The sequence below is a fragment of the Papio anubis genome, chromosome 7 (genome assembly GCF_008728515.1).
Source record: "Papio anubis isolate 15944 chromosome 7, Panubis1.0, whole genome shotgun sequence".
Lineage (NCBI taxonomy): Eukaryota > Metazoa > Chordata > Mammalia > Primates > Cercopithecidae > Papio > Papio anubis.
This window is the reverse complement of record NC_044982.1, coordinates 59,287,188-59,307,355: the sequence shown is the minus strand read 5'-3', so window position 1 is coordinate 59,307,355 and position 20,168 is coordinate 59,287,188. Positions and strand designations below refer to the sequence as shown.

General features: G+C 34.1%; 1 protein-coding gene across 3 annotated transcripts in view; it reads right to left on the bottom strand.

Moving 5' to 3' along the window:
• The window catches only part of MDGA2 (MAM domain containing glycosylphosphatidylinositol anchor 2), an 840,045-nt gene that overhangs the window by 218,495 nt on the left and 601,382 nt on the right, over positions 1–20,168 (bottom strand). The window lies entirely within an intron of this gene.

Here is a 20,168-nt window from a genome sequence, read left to right as displayed (position 1 = left end):
CTTTCATAATTTTAAGGATTCATTCACTCTAGATAATCATCTCTGAGTTGAAATAAAGTAAAACCAAACTTGGTTATAGCCAAGTAGTGTGCATATCAGTAAACCTCATTTAGGTAATCCAGAAATAATCTTAAAAAATCTAAGTCGATTAAAGACTGTAAACACTGATTTTTATAAATTTGGTAATATTTTCCAGTGATATCAAAAGTAATGCCTTAGGCCTATGTGCAATTATACTTAAATATTGACATTTAATTTTGAATAACAGATTCTATGTAGTCATAGGGTATTAAAATTAAAAGTAAGAATATGGGTCTCTGGCCGAGCGCGGTGGCTCACGCCTGTAATCCCAGCACTTTGGGAGGCCGAGGCGGGCGGATCACAAGGTCAGGAGATCGAGACCACGGTGAAACCCCGTCTCTACTAAAAATACAAAAAATTAGCCGGGCGCGGTTGTGGGCGCCTGTAGTCCCAGCTACTCGGGAGGCTGAGGCAGGAGAATGGCGTGAACCCGGGAGGCGGAGCTTGCAGTGAGCCGAGATCGCGCCACTGCACTCCAGCCTGGGCAACAGAGAGAGACTCCGTCTCAAAAAAAAAAAAAAAAAAAAAAAAAGAATATGGGTCTCATTTAATCTAATTATTTCCCTATGTCATTACTTAATTATCGTATAATTTTCCAAACAACTCAAAAATTACACAAAGGACATATGAACATTCTCCTAAGTTGTATCTACATGTTGACCAACACTAGTTTGGTAACATTTGAGTCCATTCACATTCATGAAACATTTTCATATATTGAAATAATCTGAACTGGGGAAAAAAAAAACCTGGGGCAAAAAGCATTTTCGAAACATTTTCTATGAACTTTTCTATTCTACCATACATAGATGTTTCCAGTTAAAACTGTTTGTTGGCTCTCTAATGCAGATGACCAAAAGAACCTCTCCACAGATAGCTTAGAAAACAGGTTTGTATGCTAACAGAAGTGTTTTCTAGGTCTAAATGCAGTGCTGTTTTCACAAGAGATCAGTAGTAATGATTACCAGAAGGCTGCCAAGGGAGCATCTATAGGCTTTCTAGTAAGGGCCTGAACGTTGAATGATACTACAGTACTCAATATGGAAAAGCATTTTCTCTCTATTGTGATAGTGATTCTCTTATGCACACATTTTTCTTTTTTTCATCATCTTCCCCATTTCCCTCTCCTTTAACATGACTATCCCCACATGACAAAATGTAGCATAAACAGTGAAACACAATTATCAGGATAAAATATTGGTCATTCACTTTTACCATGAAGCCCAAATATGTAATGATATTGTCAAAAATGCCATGAATTCAGTGGACCTGCAGACACTAGAAGGCTGCTAACAGCATTCTGGATAGCCCCTCTTTAGTTTAACCACATTTTTGTCAGTTAGTCCAATAAAAACCAGTGAGAACTATGAAAATCTATAAAATCATGCAGAATGAACTGGAGAAGAATATACTTTTAAATGTGAAAAACTTTTCTAGGTTTTAAAACTCTTTAGCCTCAAATATTTTCATGTGCTTTCTTGTTGACATCTTAATAAGATATAAATAGATATCAAAAACAAAGTTTGTATCTTTCTTTTTCATTTATTTGAAGGGCTCCTCCTCAAGACTAGCCACTAGGCTGGGTTCTGACTACAGGACATGAACGAAATAGACATAACCATGGCCCTCATGTACTGCAGCTTGCAGATTCATAGATTAGAGGCCAACTTATTCACACAACACTTATGATACTTATGTCTAGAGAAACCACAGACATATATAGCGATGAAATGTTTTATATGCCTGAAGAAGTTTCAATCTCAGAGGATAGTCTCTCTAAATTATTGTTTAGAAAATGCACTAAGCTTTAATCTTAATGAAAACATGAGAAGACAAATACTTAAATCACATTCTCATACTGTCATTTGTTACATTTTTTCATAATAAAATGCAACTTATGAATCTTATTTACCCCTAACCATATCTTTATCAGTAAGTTGCTCTAGGGTGAAATTAGGATACATTTTGGTATTCTGTTACCTAGAATCATATATTTATATTTTCACAGGCACTGAAGTATGACTTTGCATTGTATTAGGGAAGGGAAATGTGATGAAAACGTCCATATCTGGCTGCTATATTTGGTATATAATAATCGTGCTCATACAATGTCAACGTAATGGAAGTTTTACAGTACAAAGCAAATTATATGAGTAAAAACATATTTTCTTTTAAAAACAGATGTAAAATTTAATATGTCAGGAGCATTTACTTTTATTAACACCGTAACACTTAAAGGAGAGTTTCTTTTCATTTGCTAAGAATTTTCTTTATCCTATTTTTAAAGAGAAATTTTAGTCATAATTTTGAAAGTTTTACTATTGCATATATTAATTTATTAATAACCATATGATTAATATCAGGGTTCATATGGGATACCTTTTAGAATAGTTTTCACTACAAAGATATATGTTGGTTGCATATGTAAACACACATAAAACTGAGATGTTTAAGTGGTTGTCATTTATTTACCATGCAGCTATTGTTTTCTAGTTCTGTGCTCTGCATAGTGACATATTAAAGTGACATTGAGAGAACTGTAAACTTATCAAATTAGATTTAATGTACTAAACAACTCAAAAAACACTGATAAAAATATGAAATCAATATCTGTATTATGTGTTATAGAATATAACAATTTTAAAACCCAAAGTAAAAATATTAGAGATTATAAACCCATAATCAATTAATACCTAAGATCATATATAATATGCAATTATACAAATTAATAAAACGTAATATAATCAAGCATGCTTTTAAGAATGAACTCGCAGCAAAAAACATTGGTTAATCTTAGTATCAGATAATTCTTTTTTTTTTTTTTTTTGAGACGGAGTCTCGCGCTGTGTCACCCAGGCTGGAGTGCAGTGGCGCGATCTCGGCTCACTGCAAGCTCCGCCTCCCAGGTTCACGCCATTCTCCTGCCTCAGCCTCCGAGTAGCTGGGACTACAGGCGCCCGCCACCACGCCCGGCTAGTTTTTTGTATTTTTAGTAGAGACGGGGTTTCACCATGTTAGCCAGGATGGTCTCGATCTCCTGACCTCATGATCCACCCGCCTCGGCCTCCCAAAGTGCTGGGATTACAGGCTTGAGCCACCGCGCCCGGCCCTAGTATCAGATAATTCTATGATTTGGCCTAAGTCAATTGTACTAGTCTTCCAAATGACACAGAATCTAAAGTGAAAAAGAGAAACAAGTCTGCTAAGTGAGTTCAAGTTAAGAAATATCAGAATAACTAACATAGATTATTTAATAGAGAGTCATTTCTCTGTTTATGTTGTCCCTCTAACAAAATAACGTAACTGATTTTGCATACAAAAAAGAAATGTTCAGATAAAAGATGTGTGTGTGTACTTATATATAGTAACAGAGGACAGAGAAATTTTGTTTTCTTATTAAGCTCAGAAAACTAAGAGCATAGCTTTGTAAACTAGGTCTGCGTACATTGAGAACTTGCAACCTAATTCCAGTTTTTCATGTCTATGTAGTCCAAGATGGGCAATCTCATTTTTATGGATCAAGCACATCATTTATAAAAATAGAAGGTGATAGAGTTAGGCTCCCTTAGAGACACATTGTGAGAAATAGCTTATTAACAATTGTGCCTGAGTTTTGAAAATATAGAGTATTTAATATAGTTAATCAACTGGGCAGCAGGTTCCTTCGTTTATAATTAAACACTCTCTTTTTCAGTGAAGAGTTTATAGTAGTTCACGTAATGTTAATTTAAAGCCATTTCCTGCTACCAGTTAAGATTTCAAACTTTTAAAATCAATCTGTGATTAGTACTGGAGTATAACAGAGGTCCAATAGACTTAACGAGACTCTATAGAACTAAAGAAATTCTATGGAAAAAGGATCGGAGAAATCCCTTTCCCCAGATGCAATTTCTCAGTCTGAATATTGAAAATCCCCTAACACCAGCCTGAGACAACATTAAATTTGGCTTAATGTATCATAAATCGTGATGGATGAACCTTAAAAGGTACTTGTTTAGTCTGGCAGTGCATGTAAAAGATTGGCATCAAGTTGAACCTCTGTTCTGGATAATCAGTTTGGAAACACTGCAGTGTAACTATAGCCTCCCTTTTTTTAATATTGTGAATTGAATGCAGGCTTGGCTCTACATTCATTTTTTAGCAGTTTACTTGCAAGGACATTCTAATTGCACTTACTGAAATCCTTCTTCTTCAGGCTATACAGATGTGCTCTGTAAATGGAGTGAAACCCATGTACTGAAACGGAGGCCACTCACTGCAAAAATTTGGGTAGGGTTTGTTGCTGACCTTCCCTAGAAATAAGAGTCCATGCCTGTGAATGTGAATGCCAATGGTTCAATGGAAGACTTCAGTTATGTAAAACTAGATTACATCTTGAACTTATGCTTGAAAGAGGGAACACTGCCTTCAGAGAAGTCTAGGCTTGTGGCTTCCACAAAGAGGAGGCTGAGGGATTGTATCTTGACTGTAGTTATAGATTTAAAATGATAACGTACACTGTTTTGTTGGTCAAATGTTCCATGAAGTATGCAATACATAGTAATTCAATAATAAACTAAAATTTATTGACAGAACAAAAAAAGACAACAGTCTTATACTTAATGTGAAAAACGTCTCTTTGGAGATAATAAATATGAGGTGTCAGCTTTTAAGCTTCTGTTAAGTATCTATTTCAGAAGAATGATAAGATACAGAGTGACCACTGATCACCATTTCAGGTTGATAAATTGCTGAAAAGAGTGTCTTAATCGATTATGTTTTATAATCAGGTTGTAGGATTCTGGACAACCTGAAGAACTGACAAAACCTTGTTGAGATCTGGATATAGAAACCATTAATAGTGTAATCAGATAAATAAAAATCAATTTCCTATTTATTTATTCTTTGTTGAAGAAAATAAAAATATCTATGTGTGAAAGATGAAGTATTTTCCTGACCCACCGAATGCCAATTAAATAAGCAGTTGGAAATAGGTTATATCAGCAAAGCAACTTAAAAGATAGTAAATGATAGTACATATAATCTGTCCTACTATACCTAGCAATCTATCTTTCTCCTCAATAGGACTGTGAACACCTGGGGTTGGAGTGGGTACACCTTACTCTTCTTCATTGCCCCCAAATCCTGAATATGGTGCTTTGTTACAGTTGGTACTCAATACACTTTATTGAATTTAATTATAATTGACATTTCAAAGCATTAACTTTATAGATGCCAACAGTATGATAAGTTCCTGTTAATTTTGATTTTGTGTTGCAGTCGTATGTTCTGAGATGCATCTGGGGAAATAGAATAGGAAAAAAGAACAGATTTGATGTCCTCAAGGATTCAGTGATTTTGTTGTGGGAACAGAATAACACTTGATGAACAAACAAACAGCATCAACATGGGAATATATGTGAGGAAGAGAATTCTGTACACAACACAAGAAACCTCATTCTAGCACATCCACTGACTAGTTAGCTATGTGTATGGGACATCAACTATCAAACAACTCTCTTTATAAAGGAGGATTTCATCCAAAAGGGCTTGTTTATATGCTTCAGATAATAATCATTTCTGAGCAAATATAGATAATTACTCAACTGATAATCAGTTGATAATCTGAGGAAAGATGGAAGAAGGAAAAAAAACTGACATCTAAGCAGATTTACATTGTCTGAAATAGTATTTGCCAAAATCTGTTTCAGAAAAAGGTTAATAGAGGTTACATTAAAACAAAGTGTAGACCAGGTGTGGTGGCTCATGCCTGCAATTTGGGAGGCCGAGGTGGGCAGAGCACCTGAGGTCAGGAGTTCAAGACCAGTCTGTCCAACACAGTGAAACCCCGTCTCTACTAAAAAATACAAAAAATTAGCCCGGCATGGTGATGGGCACCTGTAATCCCAGCTACTTGGGAGGCTGAGGCAGGAGAATCTCTTGAACCCAGGAGCTGGAGGTTGCAGTGAGCCGCGATCACACCACTGTACTCCAGCCTGGGTGACAAGAGCAAAACTCCATTTCACACAAACAAACAAACAAACAAACAAAAAACCAAAGTGTAACAAAGTTTGGAGATTGACTATATGAATAAAAGTTTGCATTTTTCCCAAACTTTTCAGCACTTTGAACATGCTAACATGCACATTGTCACATTACTAGAGAGGTGATTGCATCTACCAAGGGACCCTTTATTTATGGAACATCTCTTTGACGACTAGCATCCCAGAAAATGAAGTTTGGGAAACAATGACCTAAGAAAATCTATCAGTCAAAGAGAGTCAGTGAAAAGACACTAAAATTAGATTCCATTCTTAATATTGTAGGCATTTCCCTTATGAACATCACGAAATACTCAACAAGGTGTGACTCTCTAGTGAAAATAATATTTATTATTTAAAAAGCTAAAGGGCTTGGCAATGATCTTAATTTTTTAAGTTAATAAGTAATGGTACATTGAAGTTATAAAAATATATTTCAGAGTCATCTAATAAACTCAGCTACATAAGGGCCGCATGCCTCTTTCTTTTCAACCAACAATTTAGAAAACAAAATTAACTTATCAATTTGTTCCTGTCTCTGAAATGTACATTTTGCAATATGCAAACAGCATTAAAAAGAAGATAAACACATCAGCTTTTGTACAACTCCAAGCACTGGTGTCAACAAGACTTAATCTTTCTCATTCGTTTGAAGAAATAATAATTTGAGTTAATTTATTTATATCTTATGTTATTATTAAAAGTATATGCAGTGTTAGTCTTAAAAGTATTAAAGCTTCTAGAAAATGGATATGAGCAGGAAGGTCTTTTAAATTTTTTTTCTCTGATAAGCTATTAAGTATTCTTATATTCACTTTTCTGTATCTAACAACTCCAATTGCCAATCTAGTCTGAATGGAAGTTCATTAATAATGCAAGAACAAAAATACATTACACCCTTTCCTAAAAGTGGTTTAACATAGCACCCCTGATCATCAAAATGTAGAATCAGATGATGAAATGAAGTTGGGGTTCTATTTAATTATAAAGTATCAAGGCTTTATTTATTTTGTGAATTTACTCAAAGCTAATTAGTACAGTTAATCATTTAAATTGTTTAAGCATAGTATAGTTGAATTGAAAGTGCCTTTTGAATGTCCTTTCTCAAAAGAACATCAGCAGGTAAGCATTTTGGGTAAGAATTAAAGAAAGAAAGGACGTTTTAGACAGGCACAAATTATGCTTTTTGGGGTAAATTCTTAAGAAGGGGGAAAAAGGGAACTAAAATAATAATAACATTATTATCATTATTATTTTGCCATTCCTAGCCCTATTTTGCCATTTTAGCCCTATTTTAAGTAGGAAAAAATATATATATTGCTGATAAATTACCAAAATGTCTATACTAGTGTCATAAATAAAAATCTTTTACATGTGGCTACCATGTATATGGTATTTGAATTAGCATGATACCTAAGCACCAGTTATTTGAATAGAAGATTATCACTTTGCTGGTCCTATAATGTTAAAAATTAGTGGGTATTTTGAGCTCACCTTTTCTATGAAATTTAATAATACTTTTTCACTATGAGAAATGAGAATGTGTTCAGGTATATTATATTTTTTATTAGTTGCTAAAGACCTAGGACTAGAAACAGCCATCAGATGAATGGCAGCTGAGAAAGATTGGTACAAAATATAATTCATTTGAAATCCTTTTGAAAATAGTACATCCTTAATATTTATGAAACTGATCATGTAGTAGTGAAAATTAGATGAGATAATGAGACTAATTTAATCTAAAATCTTTCATTACCTTTACTGAGCTTTTTTATTTTCTGTCTCATAAGCAGTGCTCTTTCCCTTTCTAAAGTGATTCTGCCCCTCTGCCAGCCTCTCTCATGGGACCCTGAGGCCCTACATTCAGTTGGCCACTTCTTTTGAAATATCAATATTTCCTTTTCCATACTTTATTCCCTCAGACTGGAAACTTGTTTAGGTCACATCTAAACTTAAAACCCTTCTCTTAACCCCAATAATCCCTCAAACCATTTGTGGCATATTGCTTGATAAAATGGTGACATACCAGTTGCACTCACTCACTAGGATATCTTATGTGCTGGGTTTCACTGGCGCTACTCTGGCAGTGAGGGTTCAAAATTAGCAATGATCTCCTAATCAATTAATCCAATATTTTCTAGCTCCCATTCATGTTTGTATTATTCACACTTTCCACTTCTTGTCACTTTACATTATTGGCTCTTCTTTCTTGAACACCTCTTTTATACTGGCCTCTATAACTGGTAGGATATAACATTTAAGAAAACAAATTAATGGAATGTTCTAATTCACATCACAATTGTCAGGAGAGTCTCCCTTGTTCATTTGAGTTCTGTCATTCGAACAGTTCATTTCAGTTTTATCACTTGAACAGTTCTAACATTAGAAAATAAATTAGTGAACTGTTCCCATTCACATCACAATTGTCACGACATTCTCCCAGTTCTATCATTTGAACAGCAGTTGTAAAGTCAGGCTTGTTGAGAAAGGTAGGATTTTTCTAAATTATTTTGCCATAATTGGAAGCCATGGAGTTTTTCCTTGATGTTCTCTCTTTCCTTTTGCTGCCCATGTTAGAACATGAGATAGTTGTTTGTTTGTTTTGTTTCTTGAGCTGTAGAATATTGCAATCATATTTGTGCATATTTCAATTTAAAAGAAAAATGTGTTAAAATCATTTTAATATATGTTTTCATTTTAACACTACAAAGCAAATAAAATAACTTAGATATATTGAATGACTAAATGAGAAATATCTTTAATTACTAAGAATTTATATAAATTATCTTAATTACCTTATCTGATAAGAAGATGAAAAGTGAATACTATTGACCTGGTCCATCTAAACATTCCCCTTATTTTAACTAAACTTTAGACAGATTTATTTCTTTTTCTTTTTTTGGGAGGGGTAGGGTGGGGTTATCCATCCCTTCAAGTATTTATCCTTTGTGTTACAATTCAATTATACTTTGTTATTTTTAAAGGTACAATTAAATAATTATAATTGACTGTAGTCCTCCTGTTGTGCTATCAAATACAAGGTCATACTCATTCTTTCTAACTATTTTTTTATACCCATTAACCATGCTCATCTTCCTCCCCCCAACCCCCGCCACCACCACTCTCCTTCCCAGGCTCCAGTAATCATCCTTCTCTTCTGTTACATAGATTTATTTTTTACTATAGGCCCCTGGTCCTCATTTTCACAGAGCATTTATGCTAGAAAACTTGAAAATTTAGAGAAATTGTAAATTCTTCCTCTGCTCCATCGAGTTGTAAATAATCTGAAACTCAAAAATGTTTTTTCTCAAGTATCTGGGAGCCACCCCTTTGAAATACAATCATCATCTTTGAAGTCTCTGAGACATCGCCCCTATCTCCCATTCTCTGAGGAGGGTAAGAGCTTAACTTTGAAATGTGAAAAGAGACAAATAGCAAAGACAGATGTCTTAATCACATTGACCAACCTCTCCCATAAAGTCTTTCAGTACTTTTTTTTGTTTGTTTGTTTGTTTTTACATAGTCTCGTTCTGTCACCCACGCTGGAGTGCAGTGGTGTGATCTCGGCTCACTGCAACCTCTGCCTCCTGGGTTCAAGTGATTCTCCTGCCTCAGCGTCCTGAGTAGCTGAGACTACAGGCGTATGCCACCAAGCCTAGCTAATTTTTGTATTTTTTTGGTAGAGACTGGGTTTCACCATGTTGGCCAGGCTAATCTCAAACTTCTGACCTCAAGTGATCCACCTGCCTTGGCCTCCCAAAGTGCTGGGATTACAGGTGTGAACCACCACACCCAGCCTATTCCAGTACTTTCTATTAGTTCACCCAGGATTTAAAAATCCTCCTGCTTTTATTTCACCTGAGTTGAGTTAAATATCTCCCCCCACTGTAATGGTTTTAAATATTCCTTGTTATTTTTAACAAGCGTCCAATGTAATTTTTCTTTCACAACATTAAATTTAATCATGTGCATTTTTAAAATAGATGAAAATAGGATCAGTCTAGGAAATTCGTTGCTACAAAATTTCAAATGTCAAAGAAATACTTATGGTTACAACACACACACACACAGACACACACATACACACACACACACACCCCCCACAGTATGTTGCTCAAAGATGGAATGTCATATAAGTACAAGAGTATTAGAGAGTTAAAGACGTTAATTTAATCCCTTTATAAAGCTATCTTCTCCAATGTGGTAAGCTCTATTTAATCTTTAATGCCCTGCAGGTATAGAGTTTCTGATAATAAACCACAAAACAAAGATCTGAATGTGTTGGTTAATTAAAAGATGGCAGGACTGCAGAGGCATGAAGAGACTCAAAATTAAATAAATTTAATATGTTATATGTATTATAAATAGAAACGTATAATATACCCTACCTTTCTTTAGATGTGTTTAAAGTATATTTTTAAAATACATACTATAGTGTGTGTGGATTTTTTTTCTCTTTTTAATGAGAAAATTCTATCAAATAAGCAAATAAGATAGGTCAAAATGATGGTGGTATAGACATACTTTTCCACTCTGTACAATTGTTAGTTGAGCCACAAATTGGCTTTACTCTTTGCAGGAAGAAAGGCAAAGAGGGAAATACTAATTTCACAATTCACAGTATCTGGGACTTAAAAATACTCTAATTCCTCAAATAAACAACAAACAAAAATTACTATTCCTGTTTCAGAGATCTGAATTGAATTTATTTTCTGCACCTGCATAAAGGAGACATGCAACAAGTAGCATTTTTACTCACTTCTTTATAGTAATCATAACAATGAAATTCACAATCCTAGTTGTCAATCTATACCTCAAGGTGAGCTAACTACTGTAACTTTATACAGGAACCAAATGAGTATGTTATCACCGTATAGTTGTTCAGGCTCAATTTAAGGAAAACTCCAAAGACATTGTCTGGGTAAATATTAAACAAGAGTGAATACAAGTTTATGTTCTATGAAAATGACCTAGGAAGGTTGTTGGTTGTTGTTTGGGAGGGGGTTTTGCAGATATTAAATGTTACAGATACATGAAAATATATTTATTAATAGTTAACTGATAAGAAATAAGAGTCACATAATCTTAGAAAGGAGAAAAGACAAACTAGGACCTAGATGCTGTAGTGAGGTAGATAGAAGAATATATGTGGAGGGAGACATTATAGAAAGCTTATATTGTACCTATACACAGTAAAAATACAGTTTTTTCAGTGCAAAAACTGTGAGCACCTCAAGAAAATATTTTGCATTCAATTGTTTGCATTTCTTAGAGACTTGTTGGACATAAGCCAGTCTAATGTTAAGATACATTTAACAGAAACAATGACTATTATGTTGGAGGAGTTGATCTAAACTCATTCTTAAAGAAAAATGAGTTGATGGTAAGACCAGTAATCCACTAAAGTTATCTCTACTTTTTGAAAGTAAAACTATGATAGCGATAGTTTGAAATATTGGTTCTCTAAGTATGGACCCTAGTCCAATAGCAGCAGCATCACCTGAGAATTTGTTAGAAAGGCAAGTTCTTGGATGACACCCTGGACTCAATCCTCAGTTTTGGGGATAGAGTTCAGCCATCTGTATTTGAACAATCTCTCTGAGTGATTCTGATGTACTCTCAGGTTTGAGAACCTCTGTTATTGAAAACATTTATGCTACCATTCTTTAGAAATACAGAGAGAAGGCAGGTCATCAGCTTACCCAGAAGGATTATTGAGATATTAAAGCACAAACTAAAAAGTGCCATAGAATATCTTTTTACTTTACAGGGTCTTCAAAAGCCTGTTAATCCTAATTATAACATTTGAAATATTATTTTAAAAAAGCTCCCATAATATCTAACAAAAGAGTCTAACATTGTCTCACATAGATTAACATGGAACTACTTCCTTTCCACATGGCCAAAGCTTGAGAAAAATTTCACAAAAACACTTATTATTTCCAGATTTCTTCAGAAAATGATAAAAATGTAGAGTGCTCAATATTAAGCACCTTAAAGTCAATCTTCTTTACCAATGAATTTCTAACACTGAGTATTAAGAAGGTAACCAATCCTCATTAGGGAATATCTAAATACCTGATATGGTCATAATTTAGGGGTAAGCAATTAATAGTTTATTAAGTTTTTTTGTGAGTGGCAATGGTTTCTGGGAGAGTCAACACAGAAAACAGGGAAGAGCAAGTATTCTGGGGTCAGACTGCCTGGTTCTAATATGATTTCATCATTTATTGGCAATGTAATGTACGGTTAGCTCTATAGAGATTCAATCTCCCAAATCTGTAAAACAGTAGTAATTATGAAGCATACAATTGATCCACGAAGCTCTAGTATGCTAGTCCCAACACAGAATAACCAAACACTAGATGTGAGCTGCTTTTTATTCTGTATTTCTGAGCACTCACAACATGTCTATCACTATTCTTGCTGCCAAGGGTGCATAGATGAAGAGCCTAGTGGTGGGGAAAAGTATAGAAACCAAAAATCTTATAAAGACAAGGAGTGACAGTACTTTATTATAAGACAACTCATTATTGTGAAATGGTAAGGGAAGACTTCATGTATTTGGTGGCGCCCGAGAATTCAGGTAAAAAAGGAAGACAGACAGTTAAAGATGCCGAAAGGCCATTCCAGACCGTGGCAGCTTCATGGGTATTAGAACAGGAATTCTTACAGTACCAACCATTGGTTTCAGCTCAGCTTTCAATAACTCTAGACAATCCTCTCATATTCCTTCAAAATGTGTTTCTCTATGATTTCAAACATTCACTTTCATTTCCCTCCCATCTCTGAGGATGTGGGGTTAATCTTTCGAAAGCTGACCTTTTAAATTGTGCTTCTGAACTCAGATCCAGCTTTGCATTGAACATCATTCACACATCATCAATTTTCTCTTAAATTTTTTCCTCACAGGAAAAAAATCTTTTTTATACGAAAATTCTTTCTCATGTATTTATGAACATGATCAGAACCTCTTCATTAATTAAAACAAAGAGACAACTATATAATACAGAAAGCCTTTCCTCAACTTCTTTATCTTCTGAAGCGACTTCTTATTTACTCTTTATCTCTCACTCTCAAAATAGTAATATAGTAATATATAAACTACTCACTTTTAACCTCTTTCCATAGTTTTGATTCCCACCAGTAACAGAAGTGTTTTTTTTTTTTTTTTTTTTTTTTTTGAAACAGAGTCTCGCTCTGTCGCCCAGGCTGGAGTGCAGTGGCGCGATCTCGGCTCACTGCAGGCTCCGCCTCCCGGGTTCCCGTCATTCTCCTGCCTCAACCTCCCGAGTAGCTGGGACTACAGGCGCCCGCCACCACGCCCAGCTAAATTTTTTGTATTTTTAGTAGAGACGGGGTTTCACCGTGTTAGCCAGGAAGGTCTCCATCTCCTGACCTCGTGATCCACCCATCTCCGCCTCCCAAAGTGCTGGGATTACAGGCGTAAACAACAGCGCCTGGCCCAGTAACAGAACTTTTAACAATTGCCAGGGAGAGTATGTTCTAAGGAGCGACAGCTCAGTCCAAACTCCTGCTGCATTTGCTGTATACAACCTATTCTGACTTTTGTTTATAGCTCCCAGACTAATTAGACTGCCATTTCCTTTGTCCTGAATCTGGGCACCTCTTGTCTTCTCTCCGTCTACACTATCACTTCTTCACAGCTTGCTTTTACATCCATAGTTTCTATCTCAGCACAGGTGCTACTTAAGTAAAACCCTCTGGTCTCAACTCTCTGAGATACAGTTGCTTATTTCCCAATGCCTGTTCAATTTTTATGTGATGCAGCACTTCAGTCAATGTTCCTCAATTAAATGTCTTGTATCACTAAGGTATGTCTGATCTTTTTTTTCCTTCTCACTCTTTCATTTATGACACATTCTCCGCATAATTAAACCTTTCCCCGCCTTTTCTTTTACTGTTTTCAGTCTCCCAGAATCGGCCCTTACTGTTGGATTCACCTTGTATGACATCTTGTTCATGCTCTCTGTCCACATTGGATCCAGTCACTGAAGCCCAGATCTAATGTCATCTTTTTTATAATGCTTTCCCCAATTCATGTAATGAGTCTGAAGAATTGCCACTATTCTTTGTCTATAAGAAAACCCTCTTCCAGATATTTTATATTCTATGGACTCGCAAGCTTCGTGAAAACGGAAGTACTTCATATTACTGTCTTCCTGAGCGCCTTCTCTTCCACAGAAAAAACTGTCACAGCACTTAGGTTGGTGATGTGGAAGATACAACACATGTAAAGCTTTTCATCCACAAGGGACATATCTGAAGCTATTACCAAGTAGTCATCAGATTGATTGTTGACACCTAATAATTAACCTGAACGAATTTGTTCAATTTTGTAAATTATCACACAACTGACAAAATTTGAATAATGGGCTATCGATGAAGTAGTATTTTGTCAAGGTAAAATTTCCACATTTTAATAACTATACTGTGGTTATACAGGAAATGCTCACTAATGTGTCTTGTGTAAAGGGGCACTATATCTCCAAGCTACTCTCAAAGGACTCATAAAACATTTATACATGTATTTATAAAAAGAATGATAATGTTAATAGAAAAACTCTTAACTAACAGTGAAGCTGGATAAAGGCTGTATATGAGAGTTTTTTGTACTATTCTTGATATTTAAAAACATTTTTCTTAAGAAGTTGAGAAATTAATATTAAAAAATCAACTGGTTTGTTGTTGTTATTTATATCTACAGATACAAAATCTGTACCCTCCAGTGATAACAGTGGAGTATGTTACATTTCTAGATTATCCTCCTCCTATTAAACTATTCTCCTCAAATTAAGCTTAACATTTATGGCCCTTTGAAAATTATCACCAATATAAAAAATTAGTATCGAATACTGACAAAAAAACCAAAAGAATAACAAATAAAACTAGTGAAGAAAACTGACTTTTACTCAATAAAATATTTGTCAAGCAAATAAATTAATCCTTCTTATACAAATGGGTACAATTAGTGATGTTGCCTGATAAATACTATATACTTTTTGTAAACTACTACTCAATATCTCATAGAAACTTATACAACATTTTTTTAGTTTAATTAAAACAAATGAACTGTCATTCTGAAAAACATGCAGAGAAAAAAAACTGTTAATACTCTAACAGTAACTTTCTAGATATTTTGGAAAAAAAACAACAACAATATAAAATATGGAGCCATCCAATATATACCATGTGTAATATTTTTCATTAATATTCATAATTTCTTAAGATTAAGTCAAAAGGATACATTTTTCTTAATGTTTCCCACACCTACGCAGCCACATATGACTCTGTGAAAGCTCAGTTAGGCCAAATGAAGATGTATAAATGGGGCTGCTGAAAGTACAATGCCATGTTCCATCACATTTTATCAGGGTATGACGTATTTCAACATATGTGTATGAGTGTGTGTATGTATGTGTGTGTGTGTATGTATTACCCAATGAGCATTATTTTTAAAAAAACATCTTTAATTACTCTGACTCTCCTTTTTCACTTCATATTTTATCTACATATTTGAAATCATACTATATGAACCATATACCTTTATTTGGAAGTCCACATGAAACTTGGGAACAAACCAATGAGAATTTTATAAAGCTATTATTCTGAAGATTATATCAGAATTAATTCCCTTGAATCCACTCCCTTGACCAAGACGATAGCGCAATACATTAGCTTCCTATGTTTTATTTCATCGTTATTATTCATGGAAACAAAATAGAGTTGTAATTGAAATTTATCTGACCTGGAAAACATTTCCTTACGTGAACATCCTGCACATTTCTACTCATCCATTTTTTATAAGATAATCATTTCTCATTTAATAGGGCTTTGCAGCAAAGTTAAAACTTGCCCGGTTGGCAACTCATCATGAACTTGTAACAAGTTTTTGTTTGTTTGTTTGTTTGTTTTTAGTATCATTGAAAACATCACTCTAAAACCATAACTTTAAACATTAAGCATTTTGAGGCACCAGCATCATGAATTTACACTACTGAACAGCACAGTTAGGCACTGGATTCCTTTTGATTATGACAGAAACACTATTTTTTTCCCCCTTCACTAAACGGCTACAGGCAGGCATGCATTTTTTACTTTGTGTCAGTTGCTTTTGGTTTTGGTCACTTTCTTTGCTAGTAACTATCAGCTCTTATTCCTTACAATCATCATAGGGTTAGTGCAAAAGCTTTATTCCTTTCCTAATTTGCTATACCGCCTCTTTTGTGAAAGATGTATGTGAACTTTATCATATGCAACTTTATCATTGTTCTCTACCTTTTCATAGTTCTATTACTGTTATTTTTTTGTTTTCTTTTGTTGTTTTCCAATTCTTAGTCGTGTCCTTCTGGGCTCAGTATGATTGCTGTATATGTGTGATGTTATTTTGTATTTTCTACATAATGGGACTTAACCCAAGTTAGAAGCTGAAACTAATTTACTTATACCTAGCCATGTTCTAAGAACATTTTGCCAGGCGTTCATATTTATTGTTAACATAGTGCATCCTGCAGAAAAACAAAAAAAAAAACACACACACAAAGAAGCAATGACAATATCCAGTTAAGAAAATAAGACAAAGCCAGAACTGACATTGATTAAAAAAAAAAAGTACAATAAATTCTATATATTTTACAGTGGTAAGTCATATATTACACAATAAACATTACAGCAACCAAAATAATAAGGAAACCATGGTCAATTATAAAACGGACAGTTTTTGCAGATTAAAAAAATAGTTGTACAAGAGAAGTACAATTTCTCTTTTATGCTTCTCAGAAAAATGGTATAAGATAGAGTGATTAATAATATCTTTGAAAACTTTCTTACAACAAACAAGAAACAATTTTGGGGGACTATTTATTTAAAAATTGCTTAGTGTACGCTTAAAACATCATGTCAAGAGAAATGAGCAAAAGGAATTATAATACGTGAGGGATGAGGAAATATGATATAATATGATAGGATATGTCAATTCAGGGACAGATTTTAGTGCATTGAGGCCAGTTGTTCTTAACAAAAGGTAAACATCAGACCACAATGTCTGAATTACATCCCTTATTGATTCCAAGTATGTTATTTTAGAGTAGAGACTGGATCTAGATTTTTAAGGTCTACTAAAGATTCTGATTCATCCTTCAGAATGAGATCTACTGACCTAGAAGAATAACTGAAAACATATAGTACATGCTTCTCTTCCATATATATTGATATCCTGAATTAAGGCTTTGAAAGATATTTGTAGCAATAACTGAGTTTATACTCCCCGACAAATAACTACAGGGCAACTAATCTGAAATGACAGTTAAGTACAGAATCATGTGCTTCAACAGTCAGTCAAGCTGAGACAGCCTCCCATAAAAACCAAGGAGCTAAAATCTCTCACAAACTCATTAGAATGTCAATATATCAAAGAAAACATCCATATCAAATTTTTGAAATATAAATCCAATTTAAACATTAGGACAGCACAACCCATCAACCTATGTGCCTGTTTTTTCCTTCTAAAATTTGGGGGGAAATTATTAAGAAAAAACTGAGATAACTTCATTCACTAGAGAAGTAAAATAATCTTTCAAAAATAAACTCTTGGAAAGAAAATGTTGTTGACTACTAAGCACAGCAAATATATAACATTTCCATCTCTACTTTCTCTATCTATAACAATTACTGAAAAATGATCCTAACAGTCCTTCCAATCCAGGCCAGATAACACCTAGAATTTATTTAGGACATAGTTCTCTAGGAAGCTACTAATATTTGACCAGCACTTGCCTTGCCAAAAAGACCTCTCTGGGCTTATTCCTCCTACCTGAAATTTTGTATCCTTTGACCAACATCTCCCCAGTACTCTCCATGCCCCCAGTCTCTCGTAACCACCATTCTACTTTCTACTTTTGTGAGTACAACTTTTTTAGATTCCACATGTAAGTGAGATGAAAAAAAAAAAAAAAAAAAAAAAAAGGAAAACTAGGATGGAAGGAAGAAAGGAAGAGAGGGACAAAGGGAAGAAAACTTTCTGAACATCAACAGTTACTTAATCTTCACTTGACATAAACATTCCTTAATAAAATACCCTTTGTAATTTACAGATTGCTTGGGTGATATTTTTAGTCATTTAAAGAAGGCATAAATTAGGACAAGTTATTATGTGGATAAGTTCTCATTAATAGATTGAGAGATCCACAACTACTCACTGCTCAAAACAATGGAGCCAAACATTTAATTTTGTCCTTGATTCTAACATTTCTGTTTGCAAAACTGAGCAAAACCCAAACATTGATGAAATGTCATTACTTCAACCTTTAGATATCAGAAAAATTCAGCATGGAATTATATTTTTATTAAGTATTCCCTCATTCTTAACACTACTTGGGGTACAAGCTAGAATGAAATAATATTGGAATGCAGGCAAATCAAATATGAAAAATACAGATAATTTCTGATAGCATTATTTAAAATTTGGCAATACATTTTAGTAATAAGAACAGCCAAATTATCCCTTTGCACTCAGTTTTACTTTAGAAAGACATTTATTGCATCCAAATGTCAGTAGTTATGTGGTAATAAGTAGTTTTAGGCTGTGTTGACAAAATATTAATGTTGCCAAATATACTGTGTTATTTGATTCAGCTGATTTTCTCCTAAATTCTATTTGTCGTACACCTGAAATTCAGTAAAATAGAATGAGTAAAGTATAGGAAGGTGAAAGTTAACACTTTGTCTAATTCAATTTAACACATACTAAATGTCAATTACATAATTCAGGCATTAGTGGGATATAGGCCTATCATTACAGATAGGGTAGAAGAAATGATTGTAAAATCAAGCTGGACATGCTAGAGACTGAGAGTAGTAAAAATAAGTTTACATTTCACTTACGTTTAATTCAATTATTTCTGGAGGAGATGTCTATTCAATTTATAACACAAGATCAAGCTAATTTTCTTCCACCGAGATTTTGGAAAGGTTTTATTCAATGAGAAAATATAATTTCTGACCGTCAATTAAAAATATTTTTCCATAAAACAAATCTTGAGATATATCTGAGTTAGTTTTAAGGTATTTTATTTGTTATTAATAAATATTAAGAACATGGCCACTTAATATGCAACAATCTCTCTGTTACTCAGTGATGTTTTGTGCATCCTCCCTCACATGCCCTTATCTTTCCTTCCAGAATCTGTTCTTATCCTCAAATCCATACCTGAGCCTACTGGTCACAGTCAGCAAAAACTATGGCCTCTTACTTCACTAAAATGGCATTAAGTATAAATGCCCAAAATGAATTGCATACCACGTCAAAGCTCATTTATAGTTCCACCTCTTTCTAGCCTTTTCCATTGTGTCTCATAATGATTCATTCTTTGTCCTATTGCTATTGTACCTGGGCCTGGATCTATCATGCTCCAGCACTCAGCTCACTTCTTCTTTTCAATTGTCAGTCTCCATCTTGTGCTAATTACTTAACTCAAGCTTTTGCAAGTGCTCAAGTCTCTGTAATATTAAAAACCATTCTTTCACAAATCCTACTTTTACTTTTATTTACAGTCAACTTCTGCAAATCATCCAACTTCAGTCTTTATTTCTGAAATACTAGTTACTTCCACGCTCTGCCAAAATGTGCTTTCTTACTCATGTCTCTATGTTACAGTATACCAGCAGCTTTATTTTCATGTTTCAGTCTTCATCTACCTTAACTCATTCTGGCATTTTACATTGTTGACACCTTCATTTTTAAAATTTCCTTTAAAAATATTTAAAATAGTATTACTTTCTGGCTCTCATTTTACCTCATAAACAACTCTTTCTCATTAAAAAAAAAATGTAGCTATTAAATGTATACATTTTTCAAAAGTTCATATCCAGGTCATTTATACCATATTATCTTTAGTCTATAGATGGTGAAACAGAAACACGAAAAACTTAGTGATAAGATGTTTCTAAGTATCGAAAGTATCAAGCTTATAAAAATCAAATATTTTCCAATTAAGTAATATTTTAAATATAATTTCACAAAAGTATTTTTGTAAAACAATATACTAC